Below are 12,908 nucleotides of genomic sequence, written 5' to 3'. Positions count from 1 at the left end.
TTACCAGATACCAGTTGTTGTTTGCATACTTCTCTGCTTGGGTGTCTAGTAGTGACCCTTTGCATTTTAACTTGGAGTGCTCTGGAAGGCATGTACACATTCTTGCTCTTGCTCTGATAGTAGAGCCGAGTTCATTATCATGCTTTGAGGACATTTTTGTATAACTCAACCCCAATGTAAAACATAATTTTTCTGGCAAAAATCCATTTGGGGGACTTCCATGTGGTGTGGTGGATTAAGGATCTGGCATTGTCACTGCAGCGGTCTGGGTCCCTGCTATGGCATGGGTTTGACCCCTGGCCTGGGAATTTCTGCGGGCATGGCCAAAAATAAAAGAGAAAGAGAGAAACCACTTGGACCATTAATAATGAGAGCATATTTAAAGAGACATTCAAAATAATTGTTTAAAAATGACTTCCAAATAAATCTTATTGCATACTTGAAGTAATAAGCGATTGGAAAGTCCTGGGCAGTAATAACAATTTGAAGAGGAATTCTAATTACTAATTTATAATCGACTCATCCATTTATGACAGGAGTTGGCAAACTACAGCTCATGGGCCAAACCCTGACATCACCATTTCTGGGAATGCAATTTCATTGGACCATGTCCATGCCCATTCATTTACATATTGTTTAAGGCTTTTTCTGAATTACAACTGTAGAATTGTGTGGTGGCAACAGAGATGCTATGGCCCATAAAGCTTAAAATGTTTATATTTGGCCTTAAATAGAAGAAAATTGCCCATCTCTGACATGGTATTACCAGCTCAACAGGGGTCACAAATGAGAGGCATAAAAGCCTCAATGAGTCCACACATACATTTTATTTGGCTGAATGATTTGGCTGTTAAATTTTTTTGTTTGTGTTTTTAATATTCTATTTTTTATGTCTTTTATAGGGCATCTGTGTTTCAAATATCTGCAGTCCCTAACTCTTTTTCTTGTCTCATATACATGAGCCTCTTTCATTTACTTTACTTACTTCCATCTGTCTCATGAAAGAATTTGAACCTGAAACCTTGATACAGAAAAATCCTAACAAGTGTATCAGTATATAATGAACTTGAATATATAACATATTCATATGTATAATTTAAAAGGTAAACATGCAGTGTAAGAAAGTAAACTTAGATGAAATGAGGTATTTATTTAACTCCTAATTATAGTTTAGGCCCTGATCAATTAAGAGTAATACCAATTTGGGAGTTCTTGAAAAAAAAAAAGAATAAGACCAATTTAGTTTAGTTGATTCAACAAATGCTTACTTGAAGCTTCTTTGCTATATTTCTGTTTTCTTTTTGGGGTGGGGGAGGCACCTGGAAGTCCCTGGTCAGGGATCTGTGCCACCAGGGAACTCCCTATTATATTTCTATTTTCATGGATGTTACTTTCATATCAACTCTCTTTTACTTCCCATGTCTGTTCATGATATCAGTGAGGACAGCAACTCTAGCAGATAAATCCACCATGGGCCAACCCCATCCTTATTGTTAGTTGTATGACTTCGCTCCTGATATCTCACTTGCTGGCTAGCAGAGAACATATCACAGCAAGTATTAAGGCACTTCCATTATAATAACACACATTCTTTTTTTTTTTATTATTTTCCCACTGTACAGCAAGGGGGTCAGGTCATCCTTAGATGTATACATTGCAGTTACACTTTTTTCCCCCACCCTTTCTTCTGTTGCGACATGAGTATCTAGACATAGTTCTCAATGCTATTCAGCAGGATCTCCTTATAAATCTATTCTAGGTTGTAACACACATTCTTGAATTTTAAAGCTATCTCTCTTTTTCTGTCTCTCTGTCTATTTCTCTCTCTCTTACATAATTTGTAATTAATATAATATATAATATAATACAGCATAATGTGTTGTATGATATGTATATATGTATATATATATGTAATAAATAGTATCATTTAACATATGACATGAGGCAAAACTAAACAACTAAACTTTGGAAAATTTAGGAAGAAATTGGGGCTCTCAACAGAAAAACAGAAAATATAAAATCAAACTCTAACCGTGGTTAACTCTTTTTTTAAAAACTGAAGTAGAGTGGATGTACAATATTGCATTACTTTTAGGTGTACAGCAATGTTCTGGTATGCACATGTCTATTCTTTTTCAGATTCTCTTCCCTTGTGGGTTATCACAGGTTATTGCATATTGGTTAACTCTTCCACAACTAATTGGAGAGAAGACTCAAGTGGCTTCTCCGACAGTAATTGTACATAGTGGAAGGTTGTAGGAAAAGGCTACCCCATCATAGATTAAATATTTTTATTTATTTTTTTAAATTAGAGTGTAGTTGATTTACAATGTTGTGTCGATTTCTGTCATACAGCATAGTGACTGAGAAAATTTAGCTCAGAATAGCAGCTTGGACTCATTGATATTAGACATCCCAAATGAAGTGTAGGTCTAGTTTCAGGAACCTATTCCTGTTTGCTCTCCTGTTCTTCCTGCTAATCTAAGGAGCCTCCTGCATGTGATTTCTCCTTGAATATGTGACAGACACCTCAGATTTAACATTTTCAAAATTAAACTTTTATTTCCTTTTCCCACTATCAAATAGGTTTCTCCCAGTCATCCTCATTTCATTAGATGACATTTCCATACACTATCTGCTCGAGGAAGAATCATGACTTATTCGTGATCCTGGTAGCCACTCCTCCAGAACACCCTAACCAATGTAACCCCAAATATTCTGATTCTGCTCACCTTCCCATCTTCACAATCACCACATTAGTCCACGTTAATAGCCTCGCTTGCTTGGACTGTTGCAGTAGACTCACACTCATATTTTCTGAATTCATCCCTCAGATGGCAAAGGATGATTCATTAAAAATATAAACCATATCATGACTCTCCTAAGATGAAAATCTTTCAGATTTTTCCAATGATACTTCAAATAAAATATAAAGTCTTTACCATAATCTCCAAGGCTCCACATTTTGGTCCTTTCCTCCCTCCCTGATCTCATTACATAGAAATAAATATGCCATGCCCATCACTACTCCCCTGGGCCTTTTCTTCTCTCCAATATTAACCAGCAAGCTATCTCCCCCATAGAGCTTTTGGATACACTGTTTCTTTGGCTGGAATATTTTCCCCCAGCTTTTTATATAATCAGATGTTTTAGGTCTCCTCTGAAATACTAGGCTCTCATAAACACGTTCTTTGACCCCTCCAAAACAATTTGTAATACATTATCTGATTTTACTCACAACTTAGAAAACTATCCAAAATCATTTACTTACTCATTTATGGAGGCTTCTACATCATAAAACTCTTAGGTAGAGAAAAGCCAAAGGAATTTAAGATGGCTATTAATGAGAGCAAATGAAACATTTTATGTATTCATTTACTTTTCATTTATTTATTCATTTATTTATTTTTCTATTTTTTAAAGCAATATGTTACTTAAATTTAGAATACAAAGTACAGGATTGTAGTCTATAAAATGAGAATAACAGATTTCAAAATTTAAGATTGTATGCCAAGCACTGAATAAAACATTGATAAGCATTTTCTTTTGAAATGTTAGTTCTTTTTTTTTAAAAAAAAATTAAAGTATAGTTGATTTACAGTGTTGTACCAATTTTTCCTGTACAGCATAGTGACCCAGTCATACATATAAACACATTGTTTTTCTCATACTATTTTTTTTCTTTGTCTGTCTTTTACTATAAAATGTAAGTACCATGAAGGCAAAAAGATCTTGCCTTTTTGGTCCCTGCTGTATTCCAGAGTATAGAATGAATTCTGGATCACACGAAATACTCAATTACTATTTGTCCTCAATTACTATTCTAAGTGCCTGAATACTTGAAAATAAAATGTATGTCATCCCTAATTGAGGTCCTGTGATGTATAGAAAGGACTGTAAGTTGGCAGAATTCAAACCACTTTTGATTCTGCATGCCTGTACTCTAGTGTCTTGAGGGGGGTTAAAATGTATAACAGCAGCCAATAATGATTGTTAAGAATTATAATTTTGGGAGCTCAGGCATGGTAGAAATCTAAAGCCACCATGACTGGTTCAAAGTTGGAGCAATCCTCCAAATTGCTTATGGATCTTCCAAAACCAAACCATGGACTCTTCACCAAGGAAGACGGAGCTGAAGGGGAGGTCTGTAGCTGAACTTGGCTCAGCCTTAAGCTCAGCTTTACTTGTATAACTATTCAGTCACCTTGCCACAGCCCAAACACTCTGCTTGAGAAACTTTATTGTTGTACCTTCTCCAAACTACTCCTTTACAAAGAGAGTAAAGGAAAGAGACTTGTTGGCCTCTTTGTGGCCGAGATGCTTTAAAGGGAGTTAGTGGAAATTTGCAGTTCAGAAATTCAAGTTTCTTCTCTACCACTTCACATTCATGAAGTGACTGAGGATAGAAAGAGTCATCTCAGCTGGAACACATTGATTGGATAAGTCACCATTTCACTAAGAATAATGCTGGTGACAAGGCAGCTCTCCCCAGGAAAGATTTACAGTTGCTGGTCTAACTGCTCAGCTCCAGTGATTCAGCCATGGAATTCCAAGACTAATGTCTACTTTCAGTGTCACCAAGACCAGCCACAGAGCACCTCTTGCTTAGCCAGACCAGAGTTTAAAACAAGCTAGGTGCCCAGGAGTGGGATTACTGACTTGAAAAGATACATGCACCCCAGTGTTCATTGCAGCACTGTATACAATAGCCAAGAGATGGACACAACCTAAATGTCTATTGACAGAGGAATAGATAAAGAAGATGTGGTATGTATATTTGATGAAATATTACTCTGCCATAAAAAGAATGAAATGATGCCATTTGCCTCAGCATGGATGGACCTCATTATTTTCATACCAAGTGAAGTTAGACAAACATCATATGTTATCACTCATATGTGGAATCTTAAAATATTGATACAAATGGACTTATTTGCAGAACAGAAACAGACTCAGAGACTTTGAACAATTTAGGATTACCAAAGGGGAGAGATGGGGCGAGGGAGAGGTGGACTGGGGGTTTGGGATGGAAATGTTCTAAAAGTCATTGTGATGATGCTTGTACAACTATAAATACCATAAAATTCATTGAATTATTTAAAAAAAGAAAAAAAATGGAAAGTCTTCATGTTAAAAAAACCCAAACCAAGCCAAACCAAACAAGCCAACAACAAAAAAACAAGCTAGAGCCTGTGAATAGAGTGAACTTCTGAACTTTCTATTAAAACTAGGTAAACCACATGCCTCTTTTTGCCTAGAACAATTCCAGTTTACATCTGATATTCTCAAATTATTTATCAATAGTTTCACCAGAGGTATATCAGAAGTAACCTAATTCAAATGATGAATTATATGGGATAAGTATAGGTTGGGATAAGTCCTAAGGAGTGCTTAAGCATTTCTATTTGGAGGATTAAACTCAGGGCTCTAGCACAATCAGTTCCTTGAAAGGATACCCTGGTTAGCATTAAAAGCTTGCAACATTGGATATTAATGACTAGCCTTGAAATGAATTAACTATTTATCAAATTATAAATGCATTTAATAATTAAATAAATATTTGAATTCTGGCCTTATACTTTAAAGAATATGCTAGAAAATGGTTATGTTACAGTGATAATTATGTCAGAGTAATCATAATATGGATACTTTGTAAAGTGGATGAGACATCAAAATTTCCTTGTGGGCATTGTTTTATTTAAACATTATAATACTATTAGCTAAGTAAGGTAGTTCTCCCCTACATTTTTATAGGGATTTCATAGTTTAATGTATTTATTATATATGAAGAGGTGATGCTATAGAAGCAGGTAGGCCATGTATTTTTTTTTCCTAAATCTTTACCAAATGGATTGACTGTATTTGAAAAGACACCATCTCTCATCTCTTTTCTCTGTGGGTTCTGTTCTTTGATTAGTGCTTAGAGACAGATGAATGCAGTTCTAGATAAGATCAAGTCTATAAACAGGGGAGTTCAAGGCTAACAACTCTCTAGAGGAGAAAACACTTGATCTTGGTCTTATTAGGCACTTAATCTGATCAACTGATATAACAGCTCCAGGTGGACTAATAATGTTACTTTGTGTCTATAAGAGGTTTTTCTTTAAAGTTCAGAGCTCCAGTTAACATGTCATGATTGGGATTTGACCACAACACTGAGACACACACACAGACACACAGACGCACACACACACACGTGTACTTCTATGTGTAGAGACTTAGTTATGTAACTTCAATTAAGTAGCATAACAGTTAGAAATTTGGCATCTAGTACCTGCCAGTAAGAAAACACACATGCACGTTCACACACAAACACACCTAAAATTCTAGTACTTTGAAAGCATTGCCATAAGTAATTGAAAGCTAGCCAGTTGTAACAGTTAGTGACCAATAAGTGACCCTATAAAACAGAGTACAAAAGCCCTTATGTTTATATGGAGATATTACCTTTTCAAAACCCTTTTGAATGCATTATTTAATCTATAAAATCCTTTATGATAGTTTGTGGGACTGTGATTTCTTATTTACAGAGAAATCTAAATAAAAATTTCTTACATTTTATTTAAAAATTTTTTTTTTGTCTTTTTGCATTTTCTAGTGCCGCTCCCACGGCATATGGAGGTTCCCAGGATAGCGGTCTAATCAGAGCTATACCCATCAGCCTATGCCACAGCCACAGCAATGCGGGATCTGAGCCGCATCTGCGACCTACACCACAGCTCATGGCAATGCCAGATCCTTAACCCACCGAGAGAGGCCAGGGATCGAACCCGCAACCTCATGGTTCCTAGTCAGACCCTTCTTTAACCACTGAGCCATGATGAGAACTCCAAAATTTCTTATATTTTACATAGTGTTCCCTAATTAATAATGTCACATATATTATTTACATGATTTTAAAAAATGGTTGGATTTGAAACGTTCTCATATGCAATCTTACCTGCTGTCTAGTTTGGATAACTGGAAAGCAGATCTGCTTGAGTGCTGGGTGAGAGGAGTGGGATCCTTCCCAGGCCTGCCCTCTGATTCCTACTTCATCTCAACACAGACTTCCTGAAGCATCTCGGAGGAGCACTCAGAACAGACATCTTAGCAACAATTTTTAAAAGTTTTCCTTTGTATTTTATGACTCTTGTCATATGAATGACAGAAAAGAAACTTTAGAAATTGAGATTTGTTGAGGACAATCCTTTTGTTTGCAAGCAATCAATACAATATGCAGCCATAGATGACCTTGAACCTTGAACCTGGTCCTTGTCCATGGTTTTCCCCCCTCTTTGAGGGTTGATAAAATTGAAGTTCCCAATGACATACTGCTTATGAATCTGAAAGAGCATCAGTCTCCTCATTCTGCAGGTCTCCATATCACTGATTTGACTACATGGTACCACTGATCAACCCATCACTCTCCTGGCAAAGATATCCCACAATTGGCTTAGTCCAGTTTTGATCAGATGGAGTGTAATTTTTTTTTCTTCTTTTGCTACCTGAGCTTCCAGCTGTTCATACCACAGCCTCTATTATGAGAGGTATCTTTTGCCATTAAGTAGGAAGCTGGTGCACTGGGGATTCTTGAATGATGGAGAAGCCTCATCTTCTGCAGGTTCTCCAGGAGATCAACAGGCTTCCATTGCCTAGTGTCCTCCTCATCTCATGGTGTCAAGAAGGAAAACTGAGTTCTGCTTAAGCTCTTCCCAGCTCACCATATGCCCCTTGGACCAAATCTTTATATTTTTCCATGCTGTCTCCATTTGCGTGCCTCCCTCTTCTCCTTGATCCCTTTCCATTAGCTCATGTTGAGTCACAGAATGGTTTCAAACAAACAAACAAACAAACAAAAAGTCTCTCTCCAATTGTAGATACAAATTTTTGCTATGACTGAGACTATGCTTTGAAAATTTATGTTGAAGTATGCCTCATTTATTTCCTGGTCCTACTGTGACCCTGCCTTCCAAAATAGTGGTTAATTCATGCCCAGTTTTCTGGGATGGCAAAGAGGAGAACATGAGAAAAGATTGTGTGAGTGAAGTAGTAAGAAGATTGAGGCTATGAAACATTATGCTGCCACATATTTCTTTACCATTTAGCTAGCAAGTTCTCTAGCTATATGACTCTCCAGCTATAAAACTGTCTTTGGAGACAGCTATCTTAATTTACTTAGTGGTTTAGAAATAAAGGTCTTCCTATATAGAAATGAAGGTATTTCTGTTATGGATGAAGTATATATCTTAACTAAATTGGTGATTTCAAGAATTCTCTTTGGACTTATATATATTATTTTTAAGAGAGAGGGCTGAAGAAGTGTTTAATACGTTAAATTTACTGAGCATCTACACAACTGCCTGAACTGCAGTTGTGTAGGTGCTTATTATGAGTTGCAGACTTGATATAAACCATTGTGTTTTAATCCTGATGAAATTTCTGTAAATTTGGAAAAATGAATAGGTTTTAAGATTCAAAATAATGCCACATGGCAGAGTGGATGGGGAGAGAGCTGGGGGCAACCTGTTGGCTGGGTGGTCTCTTACATCCCTGATCATTCTTTTTTTTTTTGTCTTTTTAGGGCCTCAACTACAGCATATGGAGGTTCCCAGGCTAGGGGTCAAATTGGTGCTGTAGCTGCCAGTCTATGCCACAGCCATGCCAGATCCTAGCCATGTCTGAGAACTACACCACAGCTCACAGCAATGCCAGATCCTTAAGCCACTGAGCGAGGCTAGGGATTGAATCTGCATCCTCATGGATTCTAGTCAGATTCTCTTCCGCTGAGCCATAATGGGAACTCCTTCTGCTGAGGCACCATGGGAACTCCTGATCATTCTGTTCTTAAAAGCGTGCTCCCATTATATATGATAGAGTGACTGTAACGTCAAATGCAATGGCATTATTCTCCAGGATCTTGAAAATCTGATACTGTAATAGAAGCAGAAAATCTGTTTAGAGATGGTGGGATGTGTCAGATAAAAGTTGAACATGTGAATTCTGACCTGTTTATTATTCACTTCTTGGAAATGTTTGTATCATTGAACAGGTAGAATTATTTTCCTTTCTGTCACTTTCACTTAGTACATAAATACATTGCTATCTTGTTCTCCAGATCCTAGTCTTTTTTCTTTGTTTGTGTAGTAAAATGGTATGATGTACCCCTTATGTGATCTTTACTGTGGATAAGTTATCTTCCAGAGTGGTCCCTGAACCACTCACCAGGCCTTCCCAGCTACAGAATTCTAGGAGGTATCCCAGAGCATCTCTGTGGGACCCAATTACCTGGTCTCTTGTGACTGATATCTTTATCATGTTTTCAAGGTTCATCTCTGTTGCATTAGTGCTTCATTTTTTTAATTACTGGATAATAGTCTGTTGTATGGGTATACCATATTATGTATTTATTCATTATTGATCAGTTAATAGGCAGCTGGACTATATCCATTTTCCAGCTGTTATGAATTATGCTGCTTTGAAACTTTGTATTTAAGTTTGTTTTTGTTTTTTTGTGTGTTTTGGCTGCACCCATGGCATATGGAGCCACAGTTGCAACTCACACCACAACTGCAGCAACATCGGGTCCTTAACACACTGTACCATAGCGGGGATGCCTGTATATAAGTAGTTAAATGATAGTCTCTCGGATATATTACTAGTGCAGGTATCACTGGGTAATACAGTAATTCTTTGTTTAGTTTTTTGAGGAACTACGTATTTTCAAAATATCTCAATCATTTTCCATTCCCACCATCAAAGTATGAAAGTTTCAAAGTCTCTAGATCCCCATCAACACATCTAGGAACCTCTTAATTGCAACTATCTTAGTGGAAATAAATAATATCTCATTATGTTTTGGTAGCAAACATTTAATTACTAATGGTGTCAGATCAGTTTCATGTACTTACTGAGCATTTGTACATACTTTTGAGAGTAAATTTCTCCTCCACTATTTGAACCATTTTGATTTTGGTTGTTTTTCATATTAATTAAATTATGAGTTTATATTTTCATTCAAGTGTCTCATCAGATACACAAATTGCAACTAATTCATTCTATTATGTGTTTTTAATTTGTAAATGGTATCTTTTGAAATACAAAAGTTTTTAATTTTCACAAAGATTAATTTACCCACATTTTATTTTCTTGCTTGTGCCTTTGGTGCTAGGTCTAACAAATGGTTGCCTAATCCAGTGTCATTGGATTGCCATCATTGGAAGACTTACCCCTCTGTTTTCTTGTAATAATTTTATAATATTACCTCTTACGTTTAGGACTTCAGTCCACTTCAAGTTGTTGTTGTTTTGTATCTGATGTGTGGAAGGACTTCAATTTCACTATTTTGCATGTGGATATCAAGTTATTCCAGCACCATTTGTTGAAAAGATGATACATTTCTTATTTAATAATTTGCCTTTGTTGTCAAATATAAATTGTTTGTAAATGTAAGGGTTTATTTGTGGATTCTTAACTCTATTCCATTATCTATGTATGTATCATTATTTAAGTATCACACTGACATACTGATTGTAGCCTTGTACTAAGTTTTGAAAATGGGGAAGTATGAACAACTCCAAATGTGTTTTTATTTATCATGACTGGTTTTGGTATTCTGGGTCCCTAGGATTTCCACTTCAGCTTGAATGATCAGCCTGTCAATTTCTGCCAAAAATCAATCTGGGATTTTTATATAGTTGTATTGAATTTGTAGCTCAATTTGGGAAAAATTGTTATCTTAACAATATTAAGTTTTCCAACCCCTGGGTATGGGATACCATTTCATTTATTTAAGTTTTATTTAGTTTCTTTCAACCATTTTTTTCTTTTTTAGTTTTTAGGATATAAGTTATCAGCTTTTTATTTAAACATATTCCTCATTATTTTATTCTTTTGGAGATATGGTATATTGAATTGCCTTCTTAATTCCATTTTAAAATAGTCACTGCAAGTATTTGGAAGTATAATTGACTTTGGTATATTGACCTTATATCCTCCAACATTATAGAACTCTTTATTAGTTATTATGGTTGTTTCAGTTTATTTAGAATGTTTATTCAAAATCATATATCTAAAAATGGAGGTAGTGTTACTTATTTTTTTATAAAATAAATGTCTTTATTTGTATTACCTGACCTAATTCTGGCTAGAACTTCCTTTATGATGTTGATTATATGTGGCAAGTGAATTTTTCCCAATCCTAGGGAACAGTATCCAGTCTTTCACCATGAAGAACAATGTTAGCAGTGGATTTTTTTCCTAAGTGCTCTTTATCAACTTGAAAGTTCTATGGCTAGTGTATTTCAATATTTAACATTAGGGGTGTTGGATTTTGTCAAGTATTTTTCTTCATATATTAAATTAGTAATGTTTTTTATCTGTTGGTATAGTATAGTACATTAATTTATTTTCAAATATTGAACCAATCTCACAGTACTGGAATAAACCCCATTTGTCATGGTGTATATTCCTTTTGCATGTCAAAGAATATGGTTTACTGTATTTTGTTGTGGATTTTGCATCAATATCCATAATTGATTTAGAGTGTAATTTTATTTTTCTGTGTTGTCTTTTTCTAATTTTGCTGTCATAGTAATACCAGCCTTATTTATTATGTTGAAATGTGGTCTCTTTTCTTCTATTTTTGGTAAAGATTGCTAATTCTTCCTTAAATGTTGGGAAAATTTTATGATTGAGACCATATAGAGCTTGGGAATAACTTCTTTTTTTTTTTTTTGCTAACTTAACCTCTTACCTTCATGTGATTATTCAGATTTTCTATTACCCCTTGAGTCAGATTTGGTAGTTTTTGTCTTTCTAGATATTTGTCAATTTCATCTAATATACCTAATTTTTAAATTATTATTTGTACATAGTATTTTGTTAAAATTCTGTTTATTTACTAAGGTTGGTAGAAATGTCCCCTCTTTTCATTTCTGATTTTCATAATTTGAGTCTTCTCTTTTTTCTGGTTAGTCTACCTCAAGTTTTGTTGCTTTTGTTGATCTTTTTACAGTTCAACTTTTGATCCAATTGATTTATTCCTATTGTTTACCTTGTCTTTATTTTTGTTACTTTCCACACTAATATTTATTACTCCCTAGCTTCTACTTGCTTTAGGTTTAGCTTGCTTTTTTTTTTTTTTTTTTCCTTTTAGTTGCTTAAGGGGGAAGGTTAATTTATCAAGATTTTTCTTTTTTCATAAAGGATATAAAGTTCTTGGTAAGCACTTCCTTTGCTTCATTTCACAAGTTGTATCTGTCCTACTATCATTTCACTAATTGTGTGGTATCTCACGGTTATAATTTTCCTCATGATTTATTATTTTTCCCATTGACTATTTGTAAGGGCGTATTTTAACTTCAACATATTTTATAATTTCCTCAATTTACTTCTGTTTTCTGATTTACTTTCATTGTGTTTGAACAACATGCTTTATATAATTTCAATCATATTAAATTTAATGAGGGCCATATGTCCACCCATGTGGAAAATAATGGAAACTCTTCCACATGCACCTGTAAAATATGTGAATTCTTCCGTTTGGGGGTTAAGTGTTCTATAGATGTTTGGTCTACTTGGTTTACAGAGTTGTCTAAAACGTTTCTTTCCTTGTTGAAATTATTTGTACCTGGTCGTGTATTATTGAAAGTGCGGTATTGAAGTCTCCAACAGTGATTGTTGAATAGCTCATTGTTTTTCTCCTCCCTTCAGTTCTGTCAGTTTTTGCTTCATGTATCTTGGGCTCTGTCATTAGATCCACAAATGTTTGTAATTGTTATATAGTCCTAATTAATTTAATATTTTGTAATTATAAAATATCTTTCTTTATACCTGGTAATATTTTTGTTTTGAAATCTATTTTGTGCAATATTAATCAGATTACTCCAGCTTTCTCATTGTAACTGTTTGCATGTTTTTAATGTGCA

Source organism: Sus scrofa, chromosome 15 (genome assembly GCF_054392235.1).
Source record: "Sus scrofa isolate SSC_HxYL_T2T_F1_AM1 chromosome 15, Sscrofa_HxYL_maternal_Yorkshire_Landrace_v2.0, whole genome shotgun sequence".
NCBI lineage: Eukaryota > Metazoa > Chordata > Mammalia > Artiodactyla > Suidae > Sus > Sus scrofa.
The sequence above is the reverse complement of the archived record's forward strand: the minus strand, read 5'-3'. Positions refer to the sequence as shown.